We start from the raw sequence: 15,446 nt of genomic DNA, 5'->3' as shown, positions 1-15,446 counted from the left end.
CCCCGAAGTGTGGGAACAAAAGACAGAACTCTGTCTGTTAATTGGCTCATGTGACCTAACATGTATAGTTTGTTTGTGTGCACCGTGAATCCTACGATCCCAGGGGACGGCCCTTAATTTTTAAAATGGCAATTTTCTATTTATGATTACCCAATGGCACATACTACTAAAAAACTATATTATTATGAAACTGGTTTATTTACATGAAGCAGGGTTTTACATATGAGCTGTTTTATGCAATATCTTTTAATAGAGACCTATAGTTTTTCTTTAAGAAATTTTTTTTGTTTTATATTATTTATTTATAGCATTTCAGCTTGGGTTCTGATATAGTCAGTAATATATTATATGGACCTGTTTGGATTCTCTACTGTTTAAGTTAAGGTAGCCATACGTGGGCAGATTTAAGCTGCTGATTCAGGCCCTACAGAACGATTTGGCATCTTATCTTCCCGTATACGGAGCCTTTCAACAAGGTTTCATTTTCTTGGCTCATATTCCTACCAACGATTGTTTTAAGCCCAATAGGTGAGCTTATTGGGGGGAAAAGCTATTTGTTTGGGGACCTCTGCAAACGAGTAAATGTTATAGCATATGGCCAGCTTTATTATAGTGTATTTCCCAGTGTACGTGCTACTAATATAGAGTGCTACTCTTAAATGATTTAGTCTGTGCTTAACTGGTACAAGAGCAAATTTCTGTGTGACCTTTTAAGTTTGGCCTAATGAGTGTGCCAGGAAGGGAGCACATTCTCCACCACCCACAATATGACCACAAGATCAATGGTGGAGTTTCTAGTACTACATACTTCGGGCAGATTTATTAATGGTCGAATAGTAAATTAGAATTTTAGAATTTTTTTTATTTTTTTGTCAAAACTCTCAAGTTCGAATTGTGAATTATCCAAACTCGACTCGGATTTGAATTTGAATTTTGAGATTTATCAAACCTATACCTTGGGAATTTGCCACCTTAAACCTGCTGAGTTTATGTATAAGTCAACAGGAGAGGTCCAGTGACCAATCTAAAGATGTTATTAGCCTTCCTGACATTCATTTTTTGCGGAGAAAAAACACGATTCGCGTTTAGTCGAATTTGATTCGAGTTTTCAGGTCAGTAATATTCATTCAAGTTTTAGATAATGGATTCATTTTTAAATAACCTCCCAATCGAATTTCAAGTATATTCAAATTTATTAGAGTTGAAAAAAACTCACATGAATTCGAAATTTGACCTTTGATAAATGATTTACCGTGAGGAATTAAAATGAAATCAGTTGTATTGGTTTTAGGTGCCACTTATGCAAGGTTCAAGCATTTTCTGTACAATGCAAAGTCTGTACATGTGCAAACTCTAATTCCAGATTATCCAAGTTACAAACGCACACCCTGGCCCTCCTGGAACTGGAATCCCTGGTGCCCAGCAAAATAGGGGATCGGCCAACCCCTCAACAGTACAAAGTAAAGAAATTCACTGGCACTCAGGTAATGCTAAAATTTATTTAGTGCGGCATACAACGTTTCGGGGACAACCCCTTTATCAAACTCTAATTCCACCCACTGACATATACAGTATGTCTTTAAAAATTCTATACGAGTAGTGATGAGTGGATCTTTTTGGCAGGCATGGATTTGTGGCAAAATTCCATTTTCGGCATCTGCAATTTTTTTTCACGAAACTGCGGCAAATATTTGAGAAAAAATTTGCTGTTACAAAAAAGTTGCCATACGAAAAAAAACGCCCATTGACTTTAATGCATTTGGAGTGAGAAAAAAAGTTTACCCACATAAAATTTTTTTCACTTGTAAAAAATGTTCTCACCAGTAGACAAATGCGTTTGGCAAATCTTTCGCCATTTCGAGAATTCTTTAGCAGTTTTGCGAATTTTATGAAGCAGGACAGATTCGCTCATCGGTAAATACAAGTGAAAAGAGAGCTGGGGAGTTCCTCTCTGATAAAGCCTGGGATAAAGTGTTGTCTTTCAGCAAACTCCAGTGTATAATGCTCAGACCCGGCATTTTCGAGATAAGGGAATGCTTCTACATGGCACACTGTTTTAAAGCCAAAAGTCACATCAAATTATATTTTTCTTGTATTATTAAGAAATATGAGCATTTTCTAAAACCTTAAAGGAGAAGGAAAGTCATCTTGCACTTGGGGGTGCCAAATGTTAGGCACCCCCAAGTGATTGTATTGACTTATCTGAAACCCTGGGCCGGTGCTCCTATCAGCAGAAAACTGCACCGGCCTGGGGTTATTCCAGTGAGCAGCACACAGTGATCCTCTTCCTTCGAATTTCGAATTGAAAAAACTTCGAAATTCTAATTCAAAAAGACCAACCGAAATTAAGTCGAAGTTACCTTTGATCGAATCGGTCCATATTCGGCCAAATTCGAATAGTACAAATCGAAAGAATATCACATTCGATCGAAATCGATTCTAAGTTTTTCCCAAAAAAAACTTCAATTTTTCAAAGTCCACCAATTGACTCCAAATAGGTTCTAGGAGTTCCCATATAGGCTAAAACAGCAATTCAGCAGGTTTTAGATGGCGAATGGTGGAAGCCAATTTTTTTAATCGACTTTTGATAAATCTGCCCCCTGAGTGTTTTAGTATGGAATGTTAGTTGAGTAAAATAACATTTACTTACACTACATTTATTATTTACATTTTGTTTCCTTCAATCACAGCACACACACATTTTGTGGACACTGTTATTAAGAAAAGTTGTGTTTCACCCCAAAATCTTGTGTATGCACCAGAATGGGGGACCAAATGCCCATACACAGTGTCCTATACAATTACAGAGTGTGAGGAGGGAAGGGGAATGTAAGGAGGGCAGTTGCATCTAGGAATTGCTGAATGGAAAGTGAAAGTAATTGCCTCAGGCATAGAGGCAGGTAATATTTGATTGACAGCTCAGATATTTAAACACCTTTATAACAGGTATGGATGTTTTAATGAAAAAAATAGTTTGGGTTCCATGTTTAATTTGCAAACAACTTTTATTATACAGCTTTTTATGTATAGTTCACTGGATTTAGACAATAAAACTACAATTGACCACAATTAATATTTCTGCAATTATGCCCCCTTTCCCCAAAATGGTTTTGCCCTTGGCAGGCGCCTCTGCTGCTTTCCCCTATTGCTTGATAATTCTCAGGGAAAATGAAAAGATTCTGCATATATAGCAGTGTATCATTTAGCATGCACCGCGGCAGTTCTACAAAACGCTTATAATAATGCCGTACTGTGAAAATCCAATTCCCCTAATTGTTTACTAGAGAGAATGCATTTTATTGTGCTAGCAGTCTGGAGATTAAGCTCTGAGTCAGTCATTCTGGGTGGAATATCATCTCTAAAATTGTATGCGCACTGGAGTTTGCCATTTCTTAATTTTCTACAGGGTTAGCTTTGCAATTCTCACATTAAAGCTTGCCATTCCAATTCCTCATGCACCCACCTGAGTTGGTGAGAAACCTCACATAGCCAGAAGCTTGGCATTATTATAGGAGCTTCTGCAGGAATAAACATTAAAGGGGTTGTTCACCTTCCAAACACCTTTTTCAATTCAGTTGTTTTCAGATTGTTCCCCAGAAATAAAGACTTTTTTCAATTACTTTCCATTATTTATTTTTTTACGTTTTTTCCAAAATCTAAGTGTAAAGTTGACTGTTGTTGTCTCTGGTGTTTGAGTCTGACAGCTCAGTAATTCAGGCGCAGACTCTGAACTGTTACAATTTTGCAATATTGAGTTGATACATTTCTCAGCAGCATCTCTGGAGTATTAGCAACTATTGTATCAATTCTAACAGCTGCCTGTAATGAAACCCAGAGATTCTGCTCAGCAGGGACACAGATAACAAATATATCAACTAAATGTATCCATTTAAAACAGTTTACAGGGTCGGCGACCCCCCCTCCCAGAGCTGCTTCAGAAGGAGAGAAATTACACTTTACACTTCAATATTAGAAAAACCGTCACACATAGAAAATAGAAAGTCATTGGAAAAAGTCGTTTTTCTGGTGATCTATCTGAAACCAACTAGTTGTTTGAAGGTGAACAACCACTTTAAATAGGCATAGATTTCTTCTTTTACACGTTAATGTTTCTTAAAATAATACAGTAAAGTAAGTAAAATAAAGATATACAGCTAGGAAATTAGGATAGTTGGTGTATTCTAGAAGAATTTTCCTTGTGCTCTGAGCAGAGAATTTAAGGGGCTGAATTGCTAAACTACAACTTTTTTGGGTTGGGTTATTTGTTGCCAAAAGAAATAGCGCAACATTTCAGAGATTTATTATGTGACAAGACTGCAACAATTCCAAATCTGAAAATCCTCCAGCTAAACCTGTTGAAATCATGTAGAAGTCAATGGCAGTTGTCTTTGTCACAACTGGAAGATATTTCTTTGTTTTGTGGTTTTTGTGCACAGTTATCGTAAGACAATATGAAAAAGTTGCAGTTATCGTAAGACAATACAAAAGGTTGCAGTTATCGGAAGACAATACAAAAAAGTTGCAGTTATTGTAAAACAATACGAAAAAGTTGCAGTTATCGTAAGACAATACGAAAAAGTTGCAGTTATCGTAAGACAATACAAAAGGTTGCAGTTATCGTAAGACAATACGAAAAAGTTGCAGTTATCGTAAGACAATACAAAAAAGTTGCAGTTATCTTAAGACAATACGAAAAAGTTGCAGTTATCGTAAAACAATACGAAAAAGTTGCAGTTATTGTAAGACAATACAAAAAAGTTGCAGTTATCGTAAGACAATACGAAAAAGTTGCAGTTATCGTACGACAATATGAAAAAGTTGCAGTTATCGTAAGACAATACGAAAAAGTTGCAGTTATCGTACGACAATATGAAAAAGTTGCAGTTATCGTAAGACAACACGAAAAAGTTGCAGTTATCGTACGACAATATGAAAAAGTTGCAGTTATCGTACGACAATATGAAAAAGTTGCAGTTATCGCACGACAATACGAAAAAGTTGCAGTTATTGTAAGACAATACAAAAAAGTTGCAGTTATCGTAAGACAATACGAAAAAGTTGCAGTTATCATAAGACAATACAAAAAGTTGCAGTTATCGTACGACAATATGAAAAAGTTACAGTTATCACAACTTTTTAGTGACTTTTTCCCATTCATGGTTTTTCTCTTCAATACTATATGTATGCAATTTGATTTTGTTGCACCTATTTTTGTCCATGAACAGAACAGTTGCACTTCTGTTATGATGCTACAATGCTTGATAAAGGGTCCTGTGAGACCCGAAACGTTGCATTTTTGTCTACTGTTAATGAGCCAATAAATCACAAAACATCACGGAAACAATTTGTCAGTGTGCTGCGGTCTTATGGATATTTCACTTCCGTTATGAGGCTTTCAGTCTTTACCTTGATCTTAGGATAACAACAGAAATAATGTCTGCTCTATGAGACAAAGTTGCCTTTACTGCAGACACAGTGCAACAGTTTCTCGGCCAGATACACACAGATCTTAATAGAAGAATGGGACCTGTTATCCAGTATGCTTGGGGTATTTGGGTTTCAGGAAAATGGATCTTTCTGTAATTTGGATTTCCATACCTTAAGTCTACTAGAAAATCATATAAACATTAAATAAACCCAATAGGCTTTCAATAAGGATTCCAATAAGGATTAAATATATCTTAGTTTCAATCAAGTACATATATGGGACCTGTTATCCAAAATGCTCGGGAGCTTTTAGGTTAATGGATCTTTCTGTAATTTTGATCTTGATAACTTAAGTCTACTAGAAAATCATGTAAACATTAAATAAACCCAATAGGCTTTCAATAAGGATTCCAATAAGGATTAAATATATTTTAGATTCAATCAAGTACATGTAAGGGACCTGTTATCCGAAATGCTTGGGAGCTTTTAGGTTAATAGATCTTTCTGTAATTTTGATCTTCATAACTTAAGTCTACTAGAAAATCATGTAAACATTAAATAAACCCAATAGGCTGATTTTGCTTCCAATAAGGATTAATTATATCTTAGTTTGGATCAAGTACAAGGTATTGTTTTATCATTATAGAGAAAAAGGAAATCATTTTTAAAAATTTGGATTATTTTGATAAAATGGAGTATATGGGAGACAGCACTTCCGATAAGGAAGCTTTCTAGATAACGGGTTTCCTAATAACTGATCCCATACCCGTACAAGGTAAACACATATTCTCTTTATATGATGTTTGTTCCATGATGATTCCACAATTCAGTAGGCGTCATTCCAACTGGTTTGATCTTAATTTTTTTTTTTAAAAACGTCTCCTATTCCGTCGCTCCCTGTTTTGCATTTATAGAGGTTTGTGCCCCTACATACAGCTGCCTTGAGCAAGAGGTAAGTACAAGGCTTACTTTAGATGCTGTGTTAATAGGCACCACATGGATCACAGACAGTTTAATGCCCATACCCTGTATCACTTATACATATCAATCGCTTTCAGCTGTTACAACATTTCTGTGTGTACATCAGGATTAAAAACAATGTTGAAAGTAGGTAATCACATTGATTTGCACCTCTTTAGTAAGTGAAACAGATGAGCACTGCCGTTAACTTTTTACCTTTCAAATAGATAAAACGTCTTGCTACCAGGCTCTCTAGTGTGCTGACAACAATTTCTTTAGCACGCCGTGGTTCTTCCTAGTTTTTTATGATTTTTTATAAAACATCTCAATAATCTAATAATGGCTTTCACTAGAAAACTGCTCTTTCAGTATTAGTTGAACAGCAGGGGGCAGCAGAGATTGCAAACAATGCTCTCCCTTCATAAGCCACACGGCTCTGGAATGTGATTTTCAAATGGAAATTCAGCTAATACCCTCCTGCTATTAATGAGCCCGTCAGTCAGCAGCAGCAGAGCTGGGAAAGGGCAGGCAGATTCCTACTGTGCAGGGGTTACACAAGATTACACAGGTTTACATCAGTGGATAATCCTCCAGGTTTAGAGCGCAACATGGTTTACATTACAGAGTAATCCACAAGGTTTAGAGGACAACGTATCTTATTCTCAAGTGAACTGTTGGGAAAAGTCATGTCCCAGGCTGTCGCCTCATCCATACTCCGTGCCAGTTATATATGCCCTGAATAGCAACATTATTCTCCTTATGTTTTTCCTTCCAACCAATAAATGAAATATCACAATATGTTTTGTAATACAACTCATTACCTTCTGAATTCATTAATCACTGTGATCAAGACAAATTAGCTTTAAAACATTTGCCTCTCAGTAATTAACTGCATTTTTATTTAATTAGAAATATTTCCCAGAATGCTCTGTGAGGCAAAGCATAAGGGAAGAAAAACAACTGAAGCAGAGTATGGCACACACAGAGTGCACAGGGCAGGCAGAGTATGGCACACACAGGGAGCATAGGGCAGGCAGAGTATGGCACACACAGGGAGCATAGGGCAGGCAGAGTATGGCACACACAGGGAGCATAGGGCAGGCAGAGTATGGCACACACAGGGCGCATAGGGCAGGCAGAGTATGGCACACACAGAGTGCACAGGGCAGGCAGAGTATGGCACACATAGGGAGCATAGAGCAGGCAGAGTATGGCACACACAGGGAGCATAGAGCAGTCAGATTATGGCACAGACAGGGACCATAGAGCAGGCAGAGTATGGCACACATAGGGATCATAGAGCAGTCAGAGTATGGCACATACAGGGAGCATAGAGCAGGCAGAGTATGACACACACACAGGGAGCATAGGGCAGGCAGAGTATGGCACATACAGGGAGCATAGGGCAGACAGAGTATGGCACACACAGAGTGCACAGGGCAGGCAGAGTATGGCACACACAGGGAGCATAGAGCAGGCAGAGTATGGCACACACAGGGAGCATAGAGCAGGCAGAGTATGGCACACACAGGGAGCATAGAGCAGTCAGAGTATGGGACATACAGGGAGCATAGAGCAGGCAGAGTATGGCACACACAGGGAGCATAGGGCAGGCAGAGTATGGCACATACAGGGAGCATAGGGCAGGCAGAGAATGGCACACACAGGGAGCATAGAGCAGGCAGAGTATGGCACATACAGGGAGCATAGAGCAGGCAGAACACAGCAGGAGACAGGAAAACCACTTTAAAAACAGTTCATACTGTGATACATACAGTGACACAGTGTTGGTGCCCCATCAGCATTTTGTATAAGGTGTAAACAGGTGAACAATGTGGGCAGCTTCAGTCTGGGCCTGAGGTGTGAACAGTATAGGGCTTTAGGGGAGCGGACAATAGAGGTTTTACAGGTGTGCACAATGCAGGGGGATTACAGGTGTGAACAATGCAGGATTTTAGGGGCCCATTTACTAAGGGTCGAAGTGAATTTGAAGTGAATTTTCTAATTCTAAAACTTCTAATTTTCTAAGTAATTTTGGGTACTTCGACCATCGAATAGGCTAAAATTCGATTTGAATTGAAAAAACTTCAAATATCCGACCATGCGAAAATCAAAGTACTGTCTCTTTAAAAAAACTTTGAATTCGCCACTTCGCCACCTTAAACCTGCCAAATTGCTATGTTAGCCTATGGGGACCTCCTAGAACCTATAGCCAATATTTGTTTTCAGAAGTCGAAGTTTTTTTTTGAAAATCGTTCGATCGATCGAGCTGTACATTGAGAAAGGGGTGGGAGGATCTTGCAATACCTGTTCATCCACTGACCATACATCGTATATGTCTTCTTAAACTTGCGTGCGGTGTTTGGGATGTTTTTGCTTTCACAGCTGCTGTAATGTTTTATATGGTGTGGTGCTTGTTTTTTCTTCATAGATGCCTCTCATTTTCCCTGTTCTATAATTTTTCTTACTCGGTCTTCTAATTTTACTTATGTACAGATGGAGCTCCATGATCGACAATTTTATTGTTAGTTACTTTTCATTACTTATCCTTCTTTTCATTTAATACACACAATAAGATCCGTTCATTTGGCGAGGTTGCGAAACAAGTGGATCTTTCCTCGATATGGCCAACAACAGCCCTAGGGCCGATTGATTGGACTACAACGAAGAGACTGGGTGCCGACGGGATTAGGACCGAATCAACTAGCTGATGTGGTCCTCGATTGCCAGAAAAATCAAACATCCCCGATCGATAGCTAGTCAAGACCCGTCAGAAGCTCCCATACACCGGCAGATAAGATGCCGAATCAGTCTAAAGGGCTGATACCGGCAGCTTTAATCTGCCCCTGTATTGACACTTTTACTCACATTTGCTACTCATATTCCAGTCTCTCGTTCAAACCTCAGTCTGGTTTCTAGGGTAAACTAGGGTAGACTGGCAACCATAGCAACCGGACAGCTGTTGAAACTGCAAACTGGAGAGCAGCTAAACAACTGAAAAACCACCAAAAAGAAAAAACAAAGACCAATTGCAAATGATATCAGCATATCAATGTCTACATCATAGTTATAGTTAATTTAAAGGTGAACAACCCCTTTAACAACGACTTATACTGTATGCAATGTACATAATGTTGCAGACCCAGAGACACATGTACTAACATACAGTAGGTGCTAAACTGCAGCTGTGTAGTTAACGACAGTAACCAAGCAGCTGTAATTTTTTTTAATCAGTTTCTACTATAGGTTAAAATAATTCATCATTAAAGCAAAAATCAGATTGGTTCAAAGAGTGGGTTTGTAGAACCACTAACAAACCGGCAACAAAGGATAACTCTATCTGCAACCAGGTAATTTGTTACATTAACACACAGACACCGACTGAAACTGCAGAAATCTCTTTGTTCTCTCCATTATTCTTTTTTTTTTAAAATCTGAAGCCGATGATTAAAAGTGAAGATTCAGAGATGTTAAATCAGAATCTGCCTTTAGGTTGCTTCCAGTAGATTTCAGTGTTTAACTCAGCAGGGTTTCATTTGAATGGGAAAAGTATTTTGATCAATTATTGCCTGTAGGGTTATTACGATAGAAGACAAGTCATTTGTTGAGTGAGTGGTTTAAAAGTCTTTACATTTATCTTCAACTATATAGATGAGTTAATACTGCTCTGTCTATTACTGCAATTTATTGCAATCTTACCCATTAAAACTTTGCTAAAGCTCTGTTTCATACAAAGTAAGACTTAATATATTGTACCATCACCATTTTATTTTCCTTAAAAGTTTGGAAGTTGGCAGAATAGTTTTGTTTACCGTCTACTAATCCTGGTCTTCCTAGAACCATAAAATATTCCAGGGTCCTGGTCACTGCAACTTTACCATTGAAACTTTGCTAAAACGCTGTTTCCTCCAAAGTAAGACTTAATGTACTGTACAATCACCATTTTACTTCTCCTTAAAGGGCATGTAAAGGCAAAAAAATAAAATCCCAGTTTTACTTTCTTTAATGAAAAAGAAACATATTTCCAATATACTTTAATTTAAAAATGTGTACCGTTTTTATAAGAAACCTGACTGTATGCAGTGAAATTCTCCCTTCATTTACTGCTGTGGATAGGAATTGTCAGATGGTCCCTAACTGCTGAGCAGGGAAACAATCATACTTATGAACAGCAGGGGGAGACCCCACCTTACTTACCAGCCATGCAGAACTCAAGCAGCTTTGTTTATGACGATCCCTAAGCAGCCCAGACCACACTGAGCATGTGCACAGTCTTAGTCTTGCAAAAATGTTTAACAAAGTTACAAGATGGTGACCTCCTGTAGCCAACTTTGAAAGCATAAATTATTTGTTTGATTAGGCTTGTGGTGCAGTAAGTTCATGTTTATATTTAGTATACAAAATACAGCATTCACAGCCTCATTCTATTTTAGACTTTACATGCCCTTTAAAGGCTTGGAAGTTGGCAGAATAGTATTTGTGTGCTGACTTATTCCATGGTTCTTCGTGCACTGCATGTACTTCCCCAATTAAATAATTGGATTCTTAACAGGCTACACCAAAGAGTGGCACCATTGTTGTCCATGTATTACTGCCTTATTTTTATACCACCATCCATTTCAACTTTCACAGTGAGCTACAGGATTTTCTTACTGTTGATATTTGACCCTATAGCAGGTGAGGGTGCTCCAGTCTAGCACTAGGAACCACAAATAATGCACTTGCATTACAAAGGATAGAGCTCTTCTTCTTTATTTCTAATAAAATAAGTGGAATCCGTGCATGCATCACTATCATACAATGTAGCACTCCTTGTATGGTGAATTTAGACTAGGGATGCATCGAATCCACTATTTTGGATTCGGCTGAACCCTTGAATCCTTTGTGAAAGGTTCAGCCGAATACCGAACCGAATCCTTCCGGTGGGAAGGGGAAAACATTTTTTACTTCCTTGTTTTCGGACAAAAAGTCACGTGATTTCCCTCCCTGTCCCTAATTTGCATATGCAAATTAGGGTTCAGATTCGGTTCGGCTGGGCAGAAGGATTCGGCCAAATCCTGCTGAAAAAGGCAGAATCCCTAACCGAATCCTGGATTCGGTGCATCCCTAATTTAGACGTGTTTTTATCAAGGACATTGATAAAGACCCTAATGTGGGCTGAAACGTTGGATACGCATTGAAAATAAAACACGTCTAAATTCACGATATTCCACTAGATATTTCAACTTCAATATAGTACAGTACAGAATAGCTTGGTACTGTGTTTTTTCCCAGATTTCTGTAATATGAAGCACCATGTCTTTCTGAAAATTGTAATAATTTTATTGTAGCCTATAGGTATGGTGATCCCAATTACAGAAAGATCCCTTATCCAGGGTCAGAGTCAGACTATCATGGTTTGCTCTCAGCCTGAGGAATTGTATTTTGTGTAAAAAATAATGTCTGTGCGCTGATTTTATGTAAGCCCAACTGAATGAGCACATGTCAAAATGGGGCTGTATTTTCCCTTTAAGCCAAGGAAAAACATTTAGATCTAACAACAGAACTGTTTTGCCATCAACATGGATTTATGCTAAAGTAATTAACTTCATGTACAAGCTACATTTTAAAGCAGGACCTTATGTCATGTGACTTAATTCTGGATTATGGGTTTTGGATAATAGACCACACACCTGTTCATTGCTAAATATTTGGGGATACTTGAATTTCTACATGTAAGTACTTATTGGGAGCTGACTGTTCACTTGACTATGTGTAACACTTACGTCACTTCCATCCTGGACATTTGCACAACATTCATAAACCCACCAGCCGGCTGCCCTCTCCATTCTGTGAATCAGCCCTTTTGTAACCCGCAAAATGGCAGTAGGAATGATTAGGTAAGAACAAAAAAAAAAAACACATTCACTTTCTATAAAGACTATTCAGTGACTGGCACAAATACAACGTTATAGAATTACTCATGATAATATCAAGAGCAAAGAGGTGCAATGATGAACCAGTAGTAACTGTGTATGTTGAAAGAAGCTCTATAAAGGGATATTAGGTACTACATGCAAAAATGCATCATCGGTAAAGTGATTAAACACTCAGCTCATGCTTTTACTAAATATGATGATGTTTTTCCCTCGGAAAAAAAGGTTAGAAATCTGGGCCAGGACACTGAGTCAATGAAATATATTTAGACTTTTCTAAATGCCATTTTACGTTGTTGAGCAGTGGTGATTATGACCTAGGCAAGCTATGTAAATAATGGATCGTATTCATATTTATTTAAGATCTGTAATTAACTGTAAATATCAGCCTTTGCACATGAGACAATGTCATGCAGAGTGACAGGCAGTAGCAAAGACTTTTTAGTGAAGAACCACGAAATCTATGGATTTTGAGCCGAAATCGTCTGAAGTCTGTTGGCACAGGAGCCAATTCACTTCTGAATGAGAAAAAGAGTGGAGGCTGCTGAAATCAGCCAGTTTATTTTACCTAGCTGATGTTAACTATGTGACCCTAGCTTTAGAATATATTAGAAAAACGGCAAGTGAATAGCAGAACCCATTCTATGTACATCACATAATGGTATACACTACAATAAAGGCTCTAATGATAAACAATGGCTTGGGCTAGAAGGGGCCAAAATTTGCCTGATGAAACCCGAACGGTGACTTCAGCCCCTCACTGCAACAGTATCTTCTTTCGCATTTGGAAGCCTTGTGACGACTTCTATTTTGTAGAAGAAACGTGAGACTTTCCATCAAAATCAGGCAAGTGTGTTTGAGCTGTAGCCGACACATAGAAGATACTGCTTGTGGTGAGGAGCTGAAACTGGCCTGGGGATTATAGCAAGCTGATTTCAGCCTTGTCTGGCCTTAGTCTTAGTAGTGTTTAGCATCAGGCAACAGCTGTAAAGCCTAAGTTGGGGCAGACGGGCAGATTCAGGGAGATTTAGTCGCCTGGCGAAGTTGCCTCACGAGGAAAGTTCGGGCGACTTCGGAAATCGAAACGCCGCGAGTGCAATTATCGCAGGCGATTCTTCATTCAAGCAGGCGGAAGGCAGACGGAAGGCAGTTCGGGTAGATTGTCGTCCCGCAGAAGAGGCAATTAGGCGCCAGGTGACTAAATCTCCCCGAATCTGCCCGTCTGCCCAAACCCTAACAGCATACTTGTTCATAATGATGGCACACCAGAAGTTTTGTCACCCATACTAAATCTCCTTCATTGTGGGGACAACAAAATGTATGAAAATATTTTTTGCCATCAGAATCTCTGATGGCAAAATATTAGAATCAAGTGCAATTGCCTTGATTCCTGTTTTTATGGTGAAGATTCATACTGACTGCAGTGCGCAGGTATTTTTAGGTGCTCACACACTAGAGGAGATTATTTGCAGGCAACAAAACATCCCATTTGCCATCACCCCCTCCCCCACACACACACACAAAAGTGAAGCATTAAAATATAATTTGCCTCTTATAAATGTTCAGTTACACCATACATTTTGGGGACAGGTGTCAACAAAAAGGAATCATGGGATTAGCAAATGCACCTAACCAGGTTATTATTAATAATAAATTAAGTACAATGAACATCAGTGCAGGGAATACGTAAGCAATCACATTATCTCCTGTTGAAACCATCAACATGGAGAATTGAAGTAGTTCTTCTAGTTTGCTTTTTCTCCATGAAGCTTCCATATTTGTAGAATAAAAGTGATCTCTTAAAGGTGAATGAAATCTCCTTTACTTTTCTAAACGTAACCCCATTACACCCCCCTCCTCCTGAGCTGCCTGAATATGAAGCCAATGAATGCCTGGTGTTTATAATGACACTTTCATTTTTATTTGAAGAGAAGTATCTGAGTAAAGTGTTGGTACATTGAAGACCATGTGAATCACTGAGATACATTTACGTTGGCTGAGTAATGAACAGCAAATCTCTTTCTCAATGCCAGGTTGAAAAAGAAGAAATCATCTCTGTCAATGGTAAGCAGCATTGCAACAGAGAAACCCAAATGCTTTTTGTCAGTGTAAGGAACAGGTGCTATTTGTTTAAAAAATCAGAAGGAGTTCTAGTCAATGTAAAGCTATAGCACAATACACAATGATAATGAGATAAGGAGTGTGAGCCAATAAAATCTTTACATTGATTATTTTGACTGTGGCTCTCCATTTGTATTGGGAATTTTCAATGTTTAGCAAGCCAAATGAAAGTATGGGAACAGAGAAGAGAAACGGTGGCCATACATGGGTAGATCGACACTTGGCGAGGTAGTCAAACGAGCAGATCTTGCATTGATTGGCCCACCTTGAGTGGGTGATATCGGACTTATCCAATCGTGGGCCCAACAATCGGATCAGAAGGCCAGGAATGCAGGCTGTGAGATTGAGGACCACATCAACAAACCAATGTGGTCTGGCCAATTTGAAGTCATATATTGATTGGGGAAGCCCCATACAATGGCCAATAAGCTTCTGCTGCTTTTATAAGCCTATGTATGGCCACTTAAAGACATGAAACAATTTGTTAAAATGGACACCAAATATATAAAGGTATTCTTGCGTGTTTATGCGATTGTTTCAGCAGAGACAATTCTCATTATTGCCTATGACAATGTATGTTCTGGCGTAACTTGCAGTAGACTTTTCCTGATGGTTTCTATCAGTTACTGAACTGGTACAAAACAGCCCATATTCTCAAAGGAGACCCTTCATATATTAAATTACCTTGGGCTAATCTGCATGTAATGAATATCCTCCCTTATAAAATGTAATTAAATAAAAATAAAAAAATACAAGTGACAGAGACAGTTGAAAACAGATGGGACAGTTGAGCTGGTATCCCTTACAGGGGCAAATTCACTAACCTCCGAAAATTCGCCAGCGACGGCTTCACTCACATCCCAACACTTCGCCAGGTATAGATTCACCAGGACAACGCTAATTCACTAAAATCCGAATTTGCGTCCAGGGCGCCGAACGCTGTTGAAGTTGCGCTAGCGTTACTGCGGTATGCAAAGCGAAGTTGCGCTAGCATTGCCTAATCTGCATACGAGTTAAAGTTTA

This window comes from Xenopus laevis, chromosome 6S (assembly GCF_017654675.1).
Source record: "Xenopus laevis strain J_2021 chromosome 6S, Xenopus_laevis_v10.1, whole genome shotgun sequence".
Classification (NCBI taxonomy): domain Eukaryota; kingdom Metazoa; phylum Chordata; class Amphibia; order Anura; family Pipidae; genus Xenopus; species Xenopus laevis.
The sequence above is the reverse complement of the archived record's forward strand: the minus strand, read 5'-3'. Positions refer to the sequence as shown.